Source organism: Heterodontus francisci, unplaced genomic scaffold (assembly GCF_036365525.1).
Source record: "Heterodontus francisci isolate sHetFra1 unplaced genomic scaffold, sHetFra1.hap1 HAP1_SCAFFOLD_1961, whole genome shotgun sequence".
Classification (NCBI taxonomy): Eukaryota; Metazoa; Chordata; class Chondrichthyes; order Heterodontiformes; family Heterodontidae; genus Heterodontus; species Heterodontus francisci.
This window is the reverse complement of record NW_027140949.1, coordinates 1-13,651: the sequence shown is the minus strand read 5'-3', so window position 1 is coordinate 13,651 and position 13,651 is coordinate 1. Positions and strand designations below refer to the sequence as shown.

Genomic DNA, 13,651 nt, shown 5'->3' with positions numbered 1-13,651 from the left:
AATTCCAATGTCCAGTGCTTGCAATTTGCTCGTGAAAATGCATTGCTATTTGGAGGGCTCAGCAAGGTATGGCCATTTGCAGTGCAGCTCCCCGTCACAAACCCCGTTGCCGAGGCATTGACTTTATCCCCATTCCCGACCGCTATCTGACGCTGAGACACACGATTGGAAAGCTCGGTGTCCCACTTGAGCCTTAGCCGGTCCGCCACCCGCACGTCTGGTCCATCAGCAAGGACACCTACTTGCACCTCTGCAACGTCACGCGACTAAGTCCCTGCCTCAGCTGATCCGCTGCTGACGTCTTCATCCGTGCCTCTGTTACCTGTGGACTTGACTATTCCAAAACGCCGGCGGACATCCTTCCGGTTTGCACCCTCCGTAAATGCGAGCTCATGGAAATCTCTGCTGCCCAGGTCCTAATTGGCACCTAGTGCAGCTCACCCAGCAACCCTGTGTTGGCGCAACGACATTGTCAACCGCTCTGACGACCGCTGATTTTTCGAATTCCCATGCCTGTTTAAAATTCCTTTGCCGCCTCGCCCCTGCGTATCGCCGTAAGCTCATTCAGCTGTTCAAAGCTAGCAGAATCTCTGCGCTCCTCCCATCTTGAACTCTTTGGCTGCCCCGATTATAGCGTCGGTGGCCGTGCCTTCAGCTGCCTGTTCGCTAAGCTCTGCAATTGCCTCCTTAAAAGCGACGGCCTTTCTCGCTCTTTGTCCTTGTTTGAGGCGCTCTTTCAAAGCAAAGGATTGGATCAAGCTTTTGATCAGCTGTGCAAATATATCCTTCTGAAGAGGCTCGCCGCAAATGATGTCGGATAGTGCTGCAAAGTGTCTTGCAGATATTTTCTTACTCCAAGGCTGCTGTGCAGATGTAAGTGGTTGCTGATATTGCGTCTGGCCTCTTCCTGCGCAGGAAACATTCCACAGTTCTGTTCGATGTCGTCTGTGCTTTTGTAAAAGAGAAAGCTATGTCTGATTGACAACTTGCAAAGGCAAAGTTGCCTCTGGGTTCCATGGTGTAATGGTGAGCACTCTGGGCTCTGAATCCAGCGATCCGAGTTCAAATCTCGGTGGAACCTTATTTTCTCACTCCGCGCGATTCCATTTGCAAAAAGGGCAGCTTCTGCAATTTCACAACAAGGTCCAATTCAGGAGGAAAATTTTCCGCCCAGATCACTTTCCATTGCCATCCGTCTGACTGCTACTCTTATGCCAGCTGCCTGCCACGTGATCCACTCTTGCACTCGGTGCAGCTGGTGAAATCTTCCATTGAAAGGATGCACTGCTTTCCGTCAGACGACATATTGCATTCAAGTGCAGTCAGGGATGCTTGCAGGGACTGAGAATGCCAGGGGAGTTGGAGAAAAGACTGTAGCCCTGGCACAGGACAGCCACTTGGTTCCATGGTGTAATGGTGAGCACTCTGGACTTTGAATCCAGCGATCCGAGTTCAAATCTCGGTGGAACCGGCATTCTTGTTGTCCCAGCTGCTGTTAAATTTGGGACACACAAGCGTTCGGCACATGGAGCTGAAATGCTGCTGCTGCGCCTTTCTTGTCTTCATCAAGAGGATTGAGCTTCAATGTCCAATTGCAACATCAGCCTGATCCACGTCTGCAGCAGAGCGACGTTGCAGCTTGTTCCGTGTCCTCAGTGCCTGCACTGCACAGGACAATGGCGTGAGCACAGCATTTCTTTGCAATCTGCATTCAGCAGGGGCGCTTCAACAAATTCAAGAGGGTTTCATCAAATGCAGGCGTCACAACGATTGTCTTCTTGCCCTCGAGCTAATGTGCATGTCATCGTTTCTTGCTTCACTGCCTTGCAACGTTTATAAACTGATCATCTGGCAAGTGTGCCAAACTAGAGTGTGCTGAGAAATGGCAAACACAAGCAGTGACATTAGAAGCTGCAGCCTGGACTGTCCGAGTTGCACAGCATCCACACCTTTAGAACAACTAGTGGGGAAGCTGAAGGTGTGCCTGAGAAAAGATTAAGCCGGAATGCAGACTGGAAATTCCAATGTCCAGTGCTTGCAATTTGCTCGTGAAAATGCATTGCTATTTGGAGGGCTCAGCAAGGTATGGCCATTTGCAGTGCAGCTCCCCGTCACAAACCCCGTTGCCGAGGCATTGACTTTATCCCCATTCCCGACCGCTATCTGACGCTGAGACACACGATTGGAAAGCTCGGTGTCCCACTTGAGCCTTAGCCGGTCCGCCACCCGCACGTCTGGTCCATCAGCAAGGACACCTACTTGCACCTCTGCAACGTCACGCGACTAAGTCCCTGCCTCAGCTGATCCGCTGCTGACGTCTTCATCCGTGCCTCTGTTACCTGTGGACTTGACTATTCCAAAACGCCGGCGGACATCCTTCCGGTTTGCACCCTCCGTAAATGCGAGCTCATGGAAATCTCTGCTGCCCAGGTCCTAATTGGCACCTAGTGCAGCTCACCCAGCAACCCTGTGTTGGCGCAACGACATTGTCAACCGCTCTGACGACCGCTGATTTTTCGAATTCCCATGCCTGTTTAAAATTCCTTTGCCGCCTCGCCCCTGCGTATCGCCGTAAGCTCATTCAGCTGTTCAAAGCTAGCAGAATCTCTGCGCTCCTCCCATCTTGAACTCTTTGGCTGCCCCGATTATAGCGTCGGTGGCCGTGCCTTCAGCTGCCTGTTCGCTAAGCTCTGCAATTGCCTCCTTAAAAGCGACGGCCTTTCTCGCTCTTTGTCCTTGTTTGAGGCGCTCTTTCAAAGCAAAGGATTGGATCAAGCTTTTGATCAGCTGTGCAAATATATCCTTCTGAAGAGGCTCGCCGCAAATGATGTCGGATAGTGCTGCAAAGTGTCTTGCAGATATTTTCTTACTCCAAGGCTGCTGTGCAGATGTAAGTGGTTGCTGATATTGCGTCTGGCCTCTTCCTGCGCAGGAAACATTCCACAGTTCTGTTCGATGTCGTCTGTGCTTTTGTAAAAGAGAAAGCTATGTCTGATTGACAACTTGCAAAGGCAAAGTTGCCTCTGGGTTCCATGGTGTAATGGTGAGCACTCTGGGCTCTGAATCCAGCGATCCGAGTTCAAATCTCGGTGGAACCTTATTTTCTCACTCCGCGCGATTCCATTTGCAAAAAGGGCAGCTTCTGCAATTTCACAACAAGGTCCAATTCAGGAGGAAAATTTTCCGCCCAGATCACTTTCCATTGCCATCCGTCTGACTGCTACTCTTATGCCAGCTGCCTGCCACGTGATCCACTCTTGCACTCGGTGCAGCTGGTGAAATCTTCCATTGAAAGGATGCACTGCTTTCCGTCAGACGACATATTGCATTCAAGTGCAGTCAGGGATGCTTGCAGGGACTGAGAATGCCAGGGGAGTTGGAGAAAAGACTGTAGCCCTGGCACAGGACAGCCACTTGGTTCCATGGTGTAATGGTGAGCACTCTGGACTTTGAATCCAGCGATCCGAGTTCAAATCTCGGTGGAACCGGCATTCTTGTTGTCCCAGCTGCTGTTAAATTTGGGACACACAAGCGTTCGGCACATGGAGCTGAAATGCTGCTGCTGCGCCTTTCTTGTCTTCATCAAGAGGATTGAGCTTCAATGTCCAATTGCAACATCAGCCTGATCCACGTCTGCAGCAGAGCGACGTTGCAGCTTGTTCCGTGTCCTCAGTGCCTGCACTGCACAGGACAATGGCGTGAGCACAGCATTTCTTTGCAATCTGCATTCAGCAGGGGCGCTTCAACAAATTCAAGAGGGTTTCATCAAATGCAGGCGTCACAACGATTGTCTTCTTGCCCTCGAGCTAATGTGCATGTCATCGTTTCTTGCTTCACTGCCTTGCAACGTTTATAAACTGATCATCTGGCAAGTGTGCCAAACTAGAGTGTGCTGAGAAATGGCAAACACAAGCAGTGACATTAGAAGCTGCAGCCTGGACTGTCCGAGTTGCACAGCATCCACACCTTTAGAACAACTAGTGGGGAAGCTGAAGGTGTGCCTGAGAAAAGATTAAGCCGGAATGCAGACTGGAAATTCCAATGTCCAGTGCTTGCAATTTGCTCGTGAAAATGCATTGCTATTTGGAGGGCTCAGCAAGGTATGGCCATTTGCAGTGCAGCTCCCCGTCACAAACCCCGTTGCCGAGGCATTGACTTTATCCCCATTCCCGACCGCTATCTGACGCTGAGACACACGATTGGAAAGCTCGGTGTCCCACTTGAGCCTTAGCCGGTCCGCCACCCGCACGTCTGGTCCATCAGCAAGGACACCTACTTGCACCTCTGCAACGTCACGCGACTAAGTCCCTGCCTCAGCTGATCCGCTGCTGACGTCTTCATCCGTGCCTCTGTTACCTGTGGACTTGACTATTCCAAAACGCCGGCGGACATCCTTCCGGTTTGCACCCTCCGTAAATGCGAGCTCATGGAAATCTCTGCTGCCCAGGTCCTAATTGGCACCTAGTGCAGCTCACCCAGCAACCCTGTGTTGGCGCAACGACATTGTCAACCGCTCTGACGACCGCTGATTTTTCGAATTCCCATGCCTGTTTAAAATTCCTTTGCCGCCTCGCCCCTGCGTATCGCCGTAAGCTCATTCAGCTGTTCAAAGCTAGCAGAATCTCTGCGCTCCTCCCATCTTGAACTCTTTGGCTGCCCCGATTATAGCGTCGGTGGCCGTGCCTTCAGCTGCCTGTTCGCTAAGCTCTGCAATTGCCTCCTTAAAAGCGACGGCCTTTCTCGCTCTTTGTCCTTGTTTGAGGCGCTCTTTCAAAGCAAAGGATTGGATCAAGCTTTTGATCAGCTGTGCAAATATATCCTTCTGAAGAGGCTCGCCGCAAATGATGTCGGATAGTGCTGCAAAGTGTCTTGCAGATATTTTCTTACTCCAAGGCTGCTGTGCAGATGTAAGTGGTTGCTGATATTGCGTCTGGCCTCTTCCTGCGCAGGAAACATTCCACAGTTCTGTTCGATGTCGTCTGTGCTTTTGTAAAAGAGAAAGCTATGTCTGATTGACAACTTGCAAAGGCAAAGTTGCCTCTGGGTTCCATGGTGTAATGGTGAGCACTCTGGGCTCTGAATCCAGCGATCCGAGTTCAAATCTCGGTGGAACCTTATTTTCTCACTCCGCGCGATTCCATTTGCAAAAAGGGCAGCTTCTGCAATTTCACAACAAGGTCCAATTCAGGAGGAAAATTTTCCGCCCAGATCACTTTCCATTGCCATCCGTCTGACTGCTACTCTTATGCCAGCTGCCTGCCACGTGATCCACTCTTGCACTCGGTGCAGCTGGTGAAATCTTCCATTGAAAGGATGCACTGCTTTCCGTCAGACGACATATTGCATTCAAGTGCAGTCAGGGATGCTTGCAGGGACTGAGAATGCCAGGGGAGTTGGAGAAAAGACTGTAGCCCTGGCACAGGACAGCCACTTGGTTCCATGGTGTAATGGTGAGCACTCTGGACTTTGAATCCAGCGATCCGAGTTCAAATCTCGGTGGAACCGGCATTCTTGTTGTCCCAGCTGCTGTTAAATTTGGGACACACAAGCGTTCGGCACATGGAGCTGAAATGCTGCTGCTGCGCCTTTCTTGTCTTCATCAAGAGGATTGAGCTTCAATGTCCAATTGCAACATCAGCCTGATCCACGTCTGCAGCAGAGCGACGTTGCAGCTTGTTCCGTGTCCTCAGTGCCTGCACTGCACAGGACAATGGCGTGAGCACAGCATTTCTTTGCAATCTGCATTCAGCAGGGGCGCTTCAACAAATTCAAGAGGGTTTCATCAAATGCAGGCGTCACAACGATTGTCTTCTTGCCCTCGAGCTAATGTGCATGTCATCGTTTCTTGCTTCACTGCCTTGCAACGTTTATAAACTGATCATCTGGCAAGTGTGCCAAACTAGAGTGTGCTGAGAAATGGCAAACACAAGCAGTGACATTAGAAGCTGCAGCCTGGACTGTCCGAGTTGCACAGCATCCACACCTTTAGAACAACTAGTGGGGAAGCTGAAGGTGTGCCTGAGAAAAGATTAAGCCGGAATGCAGACTGGAAATTCCAATGTCCAGTGCTTGCAATTTGCTCGTGAAAATGCATTGCTATTTGGAGGGCTCAGCAAGGTATGGCCATTTGCAGTGCAGCTCCCCGTCACAAACCCCGTTGCCGAGGCATTGACTTTATCCCCATTCCCGACCGCTATCTGACGCTGAGACACACGATTGGAAAGCTCGGTGTCCCACTTGAGCCTTAGCCGGTCCGCCACCCGCACGTCTGGTCCATCAGCAAGGACACCTACTTGCACCTCTGCAACGTCACGCGACTAAGTCCCTGCCTCAGCTGATCCGCTGCTGACGTCTTCATCCGTGCCTCTGTTACCTGTGGACTTGACTATTCCAAAACGCCGGCGGACATCCTTCCGGTTTGCACCCTCCGTAAATGCGAGCTCATGGAAATCTCTGCTGCCCAGGTCCTAATTGGCACCTAGTGCAGCTCACCCAGCAACCCTGTGTTGGCGCAACGACATTGTCAACCGCTCTGACGACCGCTGATTTTTCGAATTCCCATGCCTGTTTAAAATTCCTTTGCCGCCTCGCCCCTGCGTATCGCCGTAAGCTCATTCAGCTGTTCAAAGCTAGCAGAATCTCTGCGCTCCTCCCATCTTGAACTCTTTGGCTGCCCCGATTATAGCGTCGGTGGCCGTGCCTTCAGCTGCCTGTTCGCTAAGCTCTGCAATTGCCTCCTTAAAAGCGACGGCCTTTCTCGCTCTTTGTCCTTGTTTGAGGCGCTCTTTCAAAGCAAAGGATTGGATCAAGCTTTTGATCAGCTGTGCAAATATATCCTTCTGAAGAGGCTCGCCGCAAATGATGTCGGATAGTGCTGCAAAGTGTCTTGCAGATATTTTCTTACTCCAAGGCTGCTGTGCAGATGTAAGTGGTTGCTGATATTGCGTCTGGCCTCTTCCTGCGCAGGAAACATTCCACAGTTCTGTTCGATGTCGTCTGTGCTTTTGTAAAAGAGAAAGCTATGTCTGATTGACAACTTGCAAAGGCAAAGTTGCCTCTGGGTTCCATGGTGTAATGGTGAGCACTCTGGGCTCTGAATCCAGCGATCCGAGTTCAAATCTCGGTGGAACCTTATTTTCTCACTCCGCGCGATTCCATTTGCAAAAAGGGCAGCTTCTGCAATTTCACAACAAGGTCCAATTCAGGAGGAAAATTTTCCGCCCAGATCACTTTCCATTGCCATCCGTCTGACTGCTACTCTTATGCCAGCTGCCTGCCACGTGATCCACTCTTGCACTCGGTGCAGCTGGTGAAATCTTCCATTGAAAGGATGCACTGCTTTCCGTCAGACGACATATTGCATTCAAGTGCAGTCAGGGATGCTTGCAGGGACTGAGAATGCCAGGGGAGTTGGAGAAAAGACTGTAGCCCTGGCACAGGACAGCCACTTGGTTCCATGGTGTAATGGTGAGCACTCTGGACTTTGAATCCAGCGATCCGAGTTCAAATCTCGGTGGAACCGGCATTCTTGTTGTCCCAGCTGCTGTTAAATTTGGGACACACAAGCGTTCGGCACATGGAGCTGAAATGCTGCTGCTGCGCCTTTCTTGTCTTCATCAAGAGGATTGAGCTTCAATGTCCAATTGCAACATCAGCCTGATCCACGTCTGCAGCAGAGCGACGTTGCAGCTTGTTCCGTGTCCTCAGTGCCTGCACTGCACAGGACAATGGCGTGAGCACAGCATTTCTTTGCAATCTGCATTCAGCAGGGGCGCTTCAACAAATTCAAGAGGGTTTCATCAAATGCAGGCGTCACAACGATTGTCTTCTTGCCCTCGAGCAAATGTGCATGTCATCGTTTCTTGCTTCACTGCCTTGCAACGTTTATAAACTGATCATCTGGCAAGTGTGCCAAACTAGAGTGTGCTGAGAAATGGCAAACACAAGCAGTGACATTAGAAGCTGCAGCCTGGACTGTCCGAGTTGCACAGCATCCACACCTTTAGAACAACTAGTGGGGAAGCTGAAGGTGTGCCTGAGAAAAGATTAAGCCGGAATGCAGACTGGAAATTACAATGTCCAGTGCTTGCAATTTGCTCGTGAAAATGCATTGCTATTTGGAGGGCTCAGCAAGGTATGGCCATTTGCAGTGCAGCTCCTCGTCACAAACCCCGTTGCCGAGGCATTGACTTTATCCCCATTCCCGACCGCTATCTGACGCTGAGACACACGATTGGAAAGCTCGGTGTCCCACTTGAGCCTTAGCCGGTCCGCCACCCGCACGTCTGGTCCATCAGCAAGGACACCTACTTGCACCTCTGCAACGTCACGCGACTAAGTCCCTGCCTCAGCTGATCCGCTGCTGACGTCTTCATCCGTGCCTCTGTTACCTGTGGACTTGACTATTCCAAAACGCCGGCGGACATCCTTCCGGTTTGCACCCTCCGTAAATGCGAGCTCATGGAAATCTCTGCTGCCCAGGTCCTAATTGGCACCTAGTGCAGCTCACCCAGCAACCCTGTGTTGGCGCAACGACATTGTCAACCGCTCTGACGACCGCTGATTTTTCGAATTCCCATGCCTGTTTAAAATTCCTTTGCCGCCTCGCCCCTGCGTATCGCCGTAAGCTCATTCAGCTGTTCAAAGCTAGCAGAATCTCTGCGCTCCTCCCATCTTGAACTCTTTGGCTGCCCCGATTATAGCGTCGGTGGCCGTGCCTTCAGCTGCCTGTTCGCTAAGCTCTGCAATTGCCTCCTTAAAAGCGACGGCCTTTCTCGCTCTTTGTCCTTGTTTGAGGCGCTCTTTCAAAGCAAAGGATTGGATCAAGCTTTTGATCAGCTGTGCAAATATATCCTTCTGAAGAGGCTCGCCGCAAATGATGTCGGATAGTGCTGCAAAGTGTCTTGCAGATATTTTCTTACTCCAAGGCTGCTGTGCAGATGTAAGCGGTTGCTGATATTGCGTCTGGCCTCTTCCTGCGCAGGAAACATTCCACAGTTCTGTTCGATGTCGTCTGTGCTTTTGTAAAAGAGAAAGCTATGTCTGATTGACAACTTGCAAAGGCAAAGTTGCCTCTGGGTTCCATGGTGTAATGGTGAGCACTCTGGGCTCTGAATCCAGCGATCCGAGTTCAAATCTCGGTGGAACCTTATTTTCTCACTCCGCGCGATTCCATTTGCAAAAAGGGCAGCTTCTGCAATTTCACAACAAGGTCCAATTCAGGAGGAAAATTTTCCGCCCAGATCACTTTCCATTGCCATCCGTCTGACTGCTACTCTTATGCCAGCTGCCTGCCACGTGATCCACTCTTGCACTCGGTGCAGCTGGTGAAATCTTCCATTGAAAGGATGCACTGCTTTCCGTCAGACGACATATTGCATTCAAGTGCAGTCAGGGATGCTTGCAGGGACTGAGAATGCCAGGGGAGTTGGAGAAAAGACTGTAGCCCTGGCACAGGGCAGCCACTTGGTTCCATGGTGTAATGGTGAGCACTCTGGACTTTGAATCCAGCGATCCGAGTTCAAATCTCGGTGGAACTGGCATTCTTGTTGTCCCAGCTGCTGTTAAATTTGGGACACACAAGCGTTCGGCACATGGAGCTGAAATGCTGCTGCTGCGCCTTTCTTGTCTTCATCAAGAGGATTGAGCTTCAATGTCCAATTGCAACATCAGCCTGATCCACGTCTGCAGCAGAGCGACGTTGCAGCTTGTTCCGTGTCCTCAGTGCCTGCACTGCACAGGACAATGGCGTGAGCACAGCATTTCTTTGCAATCTGCATTCAGCAGGGGCGCTTCAACAAATTCAAGAGGGTTTCATCAAATGCAGGCGTCACAACGATTGTCTTCTTGCCCTCGAGCTAATGTGCATGTCATCGTTTCTTGCTTCACTGCCTTGCAACGTTTATAAACTGATCATCTGGCAAGTGTGCCAAACTAGAGTGTGCTGAGAAATGGCAAACACAAGCAGTGACATTAGAAGCTGCAGCCTGGACTGTCGGAGTTGCACAGCATCCACACCTTTAGAACAACTAGTGGGGAAGCTGAAGGTGTGCCTGAGAAAAGATTAAGCCGGAATGCAGACTGGAAATTCCAATGTCCAGTGCTTGCAATTTGCTCGTGAAAATGCATTGCTATTTGGAGGGCTCAGCAAGGTATGGCCATTTGCAGTGCAGCTCCCCGTCACAAACCCCGTTGCCGAGGCATTGACTTTATCCCCATTCCCGACCGCTATCTGACGCTGAGACACACGATTGGAAAGCTCGGTGTCCCACTTGAGCCTTAGCCGGTCCGCCACCCGCACGTCTGGTCCATCAGCAAGGACACCTACTTGCACCTCTGCAACGTCACGCGACTAAGTCCCTGCCTCAGCTGATCCGCTGCTGACGTCTTCATCCGTGCCTCTGTTACCTGTGGACTTGACTATTCCAAAACGCCGGCGGACATCCTTCCGGTTTGCACCCTCCGTAAATGCGAGCTCATGGAAATCTCTGCTGCCCAGGTCCTAATTGGCACCTAGTGCAGCTCACCCAGCAACCCTGTGTTGGCGCAACGACATTGTCAACCGCTCTGACGACCGCTGATTTTTCGAATTCCCATGCCTGTTTAAAATTCCTTTGCCGCCTCGCCCCTGCGTATCGCCGTAAGCTCATTCAGCTGTTCAAAGCTAGCAGAATCTCTGCGCTCCTCCCATCTTGAACTCTTTGGCTGCCCCGATTATAGCGTCGGTGGCCGTGCCTTCAGCTGCCTGTTCGCTAAGCTCTGCAATTGCCTCCTTAAAAGCGACGGCCTTTCTCGCTCTTTGTCCTTGTTTGAGGCGCTCTTTCAAAGCAAAGGATTGGATCAAGCTTTTGATCAGCTGTGCAAATATATCCTTCTGAAGAGGCTCGCCGCAAATGATGTCGGATAGTGCTGCAAAGTGTCTTGCAGATATTTTCTTACTCCAAGGCTGCTGTGCAGATGTAAGTGGTTGCTGATATTGCGTCTGGCCTCTTCCTGCGCAGGAAACATTCCACAGTTCTGTTCGATGTCGTCTGTGCTTTTGTAAAAGAGAAAGCTATGTCTGATTGACAACTTGCAAAGGCAAAGTTGCCTCTGGGTTCCATGGTGTAATGGTGAGCACTCTGGGCTCTGAATCCAGCGATCCGAGTTCAAATCTCGGTGGAACCTTATTTTCTCACTCCGCGCGATTCCATTTGCAAAAAGGGCAGCTTCTGCAATTTCACAACAAGGTCCAATTCAGGAGGAAAATTTTCCGCCCAGATCACTTTCCATTGCCATCCGTCTGACTGCTACTCTTATGCCAGCTGCCTGCCACGTGATCCACTCTTGCACTCGGTGCAGCTGGTGAAATCTTCCATTGAAAGGATGCACTGCTTTCCGTCAGACGACATATTGCATTCAAGTGCAGTCAGGGATGCTTGCAGGGACTGAGAATGCCAGGGGAGTTGGAGAAAAGACTGTAGCCCTGGCACAGGGCAGCCACTTGGTTCCATGGTGTAATGGTGAGCACTCTGGACTTTGAATCCAGCGATCCGAGTTCAAATCTCGGTGGAACTGGCATTCTTGTTGTCCCAGCTGCTGTTAAATTTGGGACACACAAGCGTTCGGCACATGGAGCTGAAATGCTGCTGCTGCGCCTTTCTTGTCTTCATCAAGAGGATTGAGCTTCAATGTCCAATTGCAACATCAGCCTGATCCACGTCTGCAGCAGAGCGACGTTGCAGCTTGTTCCGTGTCCTCAGTGCCTGCACTGCACAGGACAATGGCGTGAGCACAGCATTTCTTTGCAATCTGCATTCAGCAGGGGCGCTTCAACAAATTCAAGAGGGTTTCATCAAATGCAGGCGTCACAACGATTGTCTTCTTGCCCTCGAGCAAATGTGCATGTCATCGTTTCTTGCTTCACTGCCTTGCAACGTTTATAAACTGATCATCTGGCAAGTGTGCCAAACTAGAGTGTGCTGAGAAATGGCAAACACAAGCAGTGACATTAGAAGCTGCAGCCTGGACTGTCCGAGTTGCACAGCATCCACACCTTTAGAACAACTAGTGGGGAAGCTGAAGGTGTGCCTGAGAAAAGATTAAGCCGGAATGCAGACTGGAAATTACAATGTCCAGTGCTTGCAATTTGCTCGTGAAAATGCATTGCTATTTGGAGGGCTCAGCAAGGTATGGCCATTTGCAGTGCAGCTCCCCGTCACAAACCCCGTTGCCGAGGCATTGACTTTATCCCCATTCCCGACCGCTATCTGACGCTGAGACACACGATTGGAAAGCTCGGTGTCCCACTTGAGCCTTAGCCGGTCCGCCACCCGCACGTCTGGTCCATCAGCAAGGACACCTACTTGCACCTCTGCAACGTCACGCGACTAAGTCCCTGCCTCAGCTGATCCGCTGCTGACGTCTTCATCCGTGCCTCTGTTACCTGTGGACTTGACTATTCCAAAACGCCGGCGGACATCCTTCCGGTTTGCACCCTCCGTAAATGCGAGCTCATGGAAATCTCTGCTGCCCAGGTCCTAATTGGCACCTAGTGCAGCTCACCCAGCAACCCTGTGTTGGCGCAACGACATTGTCAACCGCTCTGACGACCGCTGATTTTTCGAATTCCCATGCCTGTTTAAAATTCCTTTGCCGCCTCGCCCCTGCGTATCGCCGTAAGCTCATTCAGCTGTTCAAAGCTAGCAGAATCTCTGCGCTCCTCCCATCTTGAACTCTTTGGCTGCCCCGATTATAGCGTCGGTGGCCGTGCCTTCAGCTGCCTGTTCGCTAAGCTCTGCAATTGCCTCCTTAAAAGCGACGGCCTTTCTCGCTCTTTGTCCTTGTTTGAGGCGCTCTTTCAAAGCAAAGGATTGGATCAAGCTTTTGATCAGCTGTGCAAATATATCCTTCTGAAGAGGCTCGCCGCAAATGATGTCGGATAGTGCTGCAAAGTGTCTTGCAGATATTTTCTTACTCCAAGGCTGCTGTGCAGATGTAAGCGGTTGCTGATATTGCGTCTGGCCTCTTCCTGCGCAGGAAACATTCCACAGTTCTGTTCGATGTCGTCTGTGCTTTTGTAAAAGAGAAAGCTATGTCTGATTGACAACTTGCAAAGGCAAAGTTGCCTCTGGGTTCCATGGTGTAATGGTGAGCACTCTGGGCTCTGAATCCAGCGATCCGAGTTCAAATCTCGGTGGAACCTTATTTTCTCACTCCGCGCGATTCCATTTGCAAAAAGGGCAGCTTCTGCAATTTCACAACAAGGTCCAATTCAGGAGGAAAATTTTCCGCCCAGATCACTTTCCATTGCCATCCGTCTGACTGCTACTCTTATGCCAGCTGCCTGCCACGTGATCCACTCTTGCACTCGGTGCAGCTGGTGAAATCTTCCATTGAAAGGATGCACTGCTTTCCGTCAGACGACATATTGCATTCAAGTGCAGTCAGGGATGCTTGCAGGGACTGAGAATACCAGGGGAGTTGGAGAAAAGACTGTAGCCCTGGCACAGGACAGCCACTTGGTTCCATGGTGTAATGGTGAGCACTCTGGACTTTGAATCCAGCGATCCGAGTTCAAATCTCGGTGGAACCGGCATTCTTGTTGTCCCAGCTGCTGTTAAATTTGGGACACACAAGCGTTCGGCACATGGAGCTGAAATGCTGCTGCTGC

General features: G+C 50.9%; 14 non-coding genes across 14 annotated transcripts; all 14 read left to right on the top strand.

Annotated features, from left to right (window-relative positions):
* The first annotated feature begins 1,009 nt into the window (after positions 1 to 1,009).
* trnaq-cug (transfer RNA glutamine (anticodon CUG)) lies at positions 1,010 to 1,081 on the top strand. Its single transcript has one exon. It is a non-coding gene; the product is annotated as a tRNA-Gln (tRNA).
* A 318-nt stretch (positions 1,082 to 1,399) lies between these two features.
* Positions 1,400 to 1,471, top strand: trnaq-uug (transfer RNA glutamine (anticodon UUG)). The gene has a single exon. It is a non-coding gene; the product is annotated as a tRNA-Gln (tRNA).
* Positions 1,472 to 3,026: 1,555 nt separating this feature from the next.
* trnaq-cug (transfer RNA glutamine (anticodon CUG)) lies at positions 3,027 to 3,098 on the top strand. The gene has a single exon. It is a non-coding gene; the product is annotated as a tRNA-Gln (tRNA).
* A 318-nt stretch (positions 3,099 to 3,416) lies between these two features.
* Positions 3,417 to 3,488, top strand: trnaq-uug (transfer RNA glutamine (anticodon UUG)). The gene has a single exon. It is a non-coding gene; the product is annotated as a tRNA-Gln (tRNA).
* A 1,555-nt stretch (positions 3,489 to 5,043) lies between these two features.
* On the top strand, positions 5,044 to 5,115 carry trnaq-cug (transfer RNA glutamine (anticodon CUG)). The gene has a single exon. It is a non-coding gene; the product is annotated as a tRNA-Gln (tRNA).
* A 318-nt stretch (positions 5,116 to 5,433) lies between these two features.
* On the top strand, positions 5,434 to 5,505 carry trnaq-uug (transfer RNA glutamine (anticodon UUG)). Its single transcript has one exon. It is a non-coding gene; the product is annotated as a tRNA-Gln (tRNA).
* A 1,555-nt stretch (positions 5,506 to 7,060) lies between these two features.
* trnaq-cug (transfer RNA glutamine (anticodon CUG)) lies at positions 7,061 to 7,132 on the top strand. The gene has a single exon. It is a non-coding gene; the product is annotated as a tRNA-Gln (tRNA).
* Positions 7,133 to 7,450: 318 nt separating this feature from the next.
* trnaq-uug (transfer RNA glutamine (anticodon UUG)) lies at positions 7,451 to 7,522 on the top strand. The gene has a single exon. It is a non-coding gene; the product is annotated as a tRNA-Gln (tRNA).
* Positions 7,523 to 9,077: 1,555 nt separating this feature from the next.
* trnaq-cug (transfer RNA glutamine (anticodon CUG)) lies at positions 9,078 to 9,149 on the top strand. The gene has a single exon. It is a non-coding gene; the product is annotated as a tRNA-Gln (tRNA).
* Positions 9,150 to 9,467: 318 nt separating this feature from the next.
* Positions 9,468 to 9,539, top strand: trnaq-uug (transfer RNA glutamine (anticodon UUG)). Its single transcript has one exon. It is a non-coding gene; the product is annotated as a tRNA-Gln (tRNA).
* Positions 9,540 to 11,094: 1,555 nt separating this feature from the next.
* Positions 11,095 to 11,166, top strand: trnaq-cug (transfer RNA glutamine (anticodon CUG)). The gene has a single exon. It is a non-coding gene; the product is annotated as a tRNA-Gln (tRNA).
* A 318-nt stretch (positions 11,167 to 11,484) lies between these two features.
* Positions 11,485 to 11,556, top strand: trnaq-uug (transfer RNA glutamine (anticodon UUG)). The gene has a single exon. It is a non-coding gene; the product is annotated as a tRNA-Gln (tRNA).
* A 1,555-nt stretch (positions 11,557 to 13,111) lies between these two features.
* trnaq-cug (transfer RNA glutamine (anticodon CUG)) lies at positions 13,112 to 13,183 on the top strand. The gene has a single exon. It is a non-coding gene; the product is annotated as a tRNA-Gln (tRNA).
* A 318-nt stretch (positions 13,184 to 13,501) lies between these two features.
* trnaq-uug (transfer RNA glutamine (anticodon UUG)) lies at positions 13,502 to 13,573 on the top strand. Its single transcript has one exon. It is a non-coding gene; the product is annotated as a tRNA-Gln (tRNA).
* Positions 13,574 to 13,651: the final 78 nt, after the last annotated feature.